This window comes from Octopus sinensis, linkage group LG13, assembly GCF_006345805.1.
Source record: "Octopus sinensis linkage group LG13, ASM634580v1, whole genome shotgun sequence".
Classification (NCBI taxonomy): Eukaryota; Metazoa; Mollusca; class Cephalopoda; order Octopoda; family Octopodidae; genus Octopus; species Octopus sinensis.
In genome coordinates, this window is record NC_043009.1 from 2,953,481 (window position 1) to 2,958,480 (window position 5,000).

A 5,000-nucleotide genomic window follows, 5' to 3' on the forward strand; every position below is an offset into this window, starting at 1 on the left:
TCAATAAGTAATGCCCCTGACCCACTTCCCATAGCAGTAGAGCAACGACACTTGGCACAGTTATTAGTCTTTTCCTACATAGGAACTACCCAGACTTATGCATTTCTCCCATCGTTTGATACAGCTCTGGAGACCGTTTTTGTAGACCACGACGTGACTTCAGAAATCAAGGCTGCATCATCTGGGAAACGCTTTCCTTTCAAAATCAACTTCATGGCTGGGAAGAGGTGAAAATCAGAGGGTGCAAGGGGAGGAGTTCATAGTTGCACGCCTGTGCTTCTGATCTGGCGACACGCGAATTGTGGACCGGAGTGTTGTCCTGCAGGAGGAGGATGCCTTTGCTGATATTGCCCCGCCTCTTGATTTTGATAGCTTCTCTTAATTTCTTCAAAAGTGAAGCATAATAGGCTTCTGTAATTGTGGTACCCTTTGCCAGGAAATCTGTCATCACTACTCCGTCCTGGTCCCAGAAGACTGTGAGCATAACATTGTCAGCGGAGGGCTGCACCCTTGCCTTCTTTGGAGGAGGTGAGTCACGGTGCTTTCACTGCATTGACTGGGCTTTGGTCTATGGATCATAGTGATGGACCCAGGTTTTATCCTGTGTGATCAGTCTTTTGAAAAATTTTGACTCCTCTTCTTGGCACATCTCCAAATTCATCCTCGAGCACTCAACGTGTTCTTGCTTCTGGAAAGGTGTGAGAAACCTGGAAATCCATCTGGCAGACACCTTTTGCATATGCAAATGGTCATGAATGATAGTTTCCACAGACCCGGTACTAATCTTGACCTTATGGGCTATTTGGCGAATAGTTATGCGTTGACCTTCCAAAATGGCAGCCTCAACTTGACGGACAGACGTCTCATCAACGGTAGAAGGGGGCGACCAGATCTGGGAGCTGTTTCCACAGAGTTCCGACTATGTTTGAATTCACAATGCCAGCGTTTTACAAGGTCATATGATGGGGCATCATCACCATAAGTTACTTTCATTTCATCAAAAGTCTCCCGTGGTGTGCGTCCTTTCAAATACAAAAACTAGATCACTGCTCGACACTCAACAGGCTCCATTTCACACTTGACTCAGTTCAAACACCTGTAAATCGGAAACCACAATTAGTTCAGAGCTGTAATTCACCACTTAATCTATAGAGGTATGAATAAGTGCACATGTAAAATTTCAGCGAGATCGAACGACTGCAAGTGGATCAGAGGCATTACTTATTGAACGCCCCTCGTAGATGGTGAATTGTGAGTCAGTCTATAGTACTTTATTATTGATTGGTCTGTGAAGACAGCTTTTCTTTTTCCCCATTGCAGCTTTGAATATTCTGTCTTACTTAGTCTCCATTTGAGCATTTATCAAATGTTTCTTTAAAATTACTTTCTTAATCACAGAGGTCCTTCTTCAACACTTATACACATTAACTGACAGCAACTTAGCGTGGTAATAATTAAAAAGCCAGAAATTTGTGAAGCAATGATTGATGAATTCATTCGAAAAATTTTAGAAAATAAATTTCACGTGTTGTCCTCGCCTGATTCCTTGGTTCAAAATGCATAATGATTTATTTTTCTATATATAGTACTAAACTTATATGCATTCATTATATTTAATGACTAATAAATACAAGTAAGACATGAAATAGTACCGATACAATATACAGAAAGGCCTATAAAAATCCCCGTGTAAGTCTTGATTTATGTGATCTTGATTTGGCGATATTACGAGGTAGATTGAGAATCTGGAGGAAAATTCGCTACAACTTCAAGTTTAAGTTATACAGTCCTGTTATTCAACTTAGTACAATCCAACAGATTTAGCTGCAATGTTCCAGTTTAACACAAGACAAGTCAAGTAATGCTGTAGAGGTTATATATATATAAGTTCAGTAAAATTTAGATTCAGTTGAATGTGGTACTTAAGTTAAAGGCACCAGAATTTGGTGTGGTATTATCCATATAATTCAAAATGGGATTATTACAATCAAAATAAGTAACAAGGATATCCAGATGTAATGCAGTACGATCGTTTCATGCGACACCATTTAATTGAACAGTGCAAATATTACATCAGTTTTAAAATATTGCTCTACATTTTAAAACTGATATAATATTTGCATTGTTCAATTAGATGGAGTCGCATGAAACGATCGTACTACATTACCTCTGTTGCTTATTTTGATTATATATGTATATATATATATAAGAAACACATTATTCCAACAGGTGTATGTGAGCAAGCATATAAACACAACTGTAGGCGAGCAGGCATGTAGTCTCACGCATGTATACTTATGCATTTCTGTGCGTGTGAATATATATTTAAAAAATAAATCCAAACGTATAAATTCAATATTAGTTTCAGTGAATTAATAAGGTGTCAAAGAGACACCTTTCTATCATTACATAGATATGCTAAATTGATTATTTCAGGTAAAGTAAATTATCGGCTGGATAGCGAGTCAAGGAAAACGCACAAACACAAAATGTAAAAGAAACAACGATATTCAAACTAAGAAGACAACAAGACCCAACGTCTTTGATCATATATCTACACAGTCATTTCCTGTGATTGAACCATAAAGAAATTCTATGGTGTTTGATATTCGATTCTTTTTTCTGAAGGTAAAGAAGCAACATATATAGAATTTTGAAGGAACATCAAATTGGAACTCTAACTATAGAAAGAAAATGAGATACACACATAAAGAAAGGATAATAGAAATTCAGTCAAGAAAGGTAAGAGAGAAATCGGAAAATAGGTAATAAGAGCGAGTTAAAAAACTTTGCACTTTCTAAAATTATGTTTCATAGCACATTTTTGATGATGACTACGCTAGCAATTATACCGATAGTATAATCTTGTGAGTTACGACAGAAATGTGTATATATTTTACTTATACCAAATTAATCACATTTTTATACATTCGTGCAAACACACAGGTCGTTGTGCACAAGATTTGTTCTACAATGGAAATTTCATGTATTTCTGACTCTCTATCTTTAGTTAGGATGAATATCTATCTATCTATCTATCTATCTATCTATCTATCTATCTATCTATCTATCTATCTATCTATATATCTATCTATCTATCTATCTATCTATCTATCTATCTATCTATCTATCTATCTATCTATCTATCTATCTATCTATCTCTCTATCTCTCTCTCTCTCTCTCTCTCTCTCTATCTATCTATCTATCTATCTATCTATCTATCTATCTATCTATCTATCTGTCTGATATGTGTGCATGTGTATGAATAAACGTGTGTGTTAAATTATTTAGTAAACGAAAATAACAAGTTGGCCTTAAATATCGAATATATATATATATATATATGTATGTGTGTGTGTGTGTGTATGTGTGTGTGTGTGTGTGTGTGTGTGGTGTGTGTGTGGTGTGTGTGTTGAAAGTGACAATTATCAAAGTTATCGTTCTGATAAGACATCTAGTTTTAGGACCCCTCAGGATTACAAGTCAACTTTCGTATGTTTTTATACGTCAAAGGCATATCTTTAATGGTATGTGTGCAAAAATATTTCAGATTACGATGGAGATACTTCCATGTAAAGAAATACTTGATAAATTTGTAAATTTGCTTTTCAAAGTGTATCTGTTCTCAAAATTTACAACTAAAATTATTTTAAAAACAACATATAAACTTGATAAAAATGCAAAATTACTAAGAAAAGCGACGAAAGGAATAGAATGAATATCTGTTAACGACCCCTTCACTTCAGCAGCAGTGCATCCATCTATCCACCTACTCACCCATCGATCCATCGATCCATCTATCCATCGATCGATCGATCGATCCATTCATCCATTCATCCATCAATCATTCCATGCATTCATCCATCCATCCATCCACCCACCCATCCACCCATCCATCCATCCGTCCATCCATCCATCATTCTTCCATCCATTCATCTACCCACCAATCCATCCATCCATTTATCCATCCATCCATCCATCCATCCATCATTCTTCCATCCATTCATTCATCCACCCACCCATCCATCCATCCATCCATCACATGTGTGTGTGTATACCCATATATATATATATATATATGAATATACACACACATACACACACACACCTATATATATATATATATATATATATATTCTTTTATTTGCTTCAGTCATTCTGACTGCGACGTTGCTGGAGCACCGCCTTTAGTTGAGGAAATCCACCCCAGGACTTATTCTTAGTACTTATTCTCCCGGTCCCTTTTGCCGATACAGGTATTTGGCAGCGGACACATTTGGCATACCGGATTGAATGCAAAAAATGTAAGAAGGTCTACATTGGCAGCACGAATCGAACACTCAACACTCGCATTAAAGAACGCCTCAAAACATGTGCGCCCTCATTTAAAATACACATTGACTAATGTAGAAACATCAACCAACATTTTACTGTTACCATTAAAGCGAGTGATAGAAATGTGGGCAATAGTTTCCACCCCTAGATAAATAATAGATAAGAACTCGGCATACAGTACTTGCCATAGAAAGACACACCCACAGACACAGAAACGAATAATTCCATACAAAAGAAGAAAACTGGCTTGCAAAGTACTATATCAGAAATTGACACCATTCACAAGGAAAGCGAAATAACCATCAAAAACAATTGGAAAAATTTATTAAATTTAAATCTAAATATTATATATATCTGTAAATGTAATATGTGACAATTATTCGGTAGCCAAGATAAAACGCTGAGTTTCGGATGCCGAGGTGGCCATCGTAAAAATGCTATGAAAAATGACCGTTATACAAAGGGAGATGACTGTTATTCACCGCTATTTAGATAAATTCCTCTATTTACATAAAATCGAGGTATCTTTCCTTCTTTTGTTATCTTACTGTTTTTACCCATATATATATATAATATATATATATATATATATATTATATATATATATATATATAATATATATATATATGTATATATGTATGTATGTATGTATGTATGTATGCAT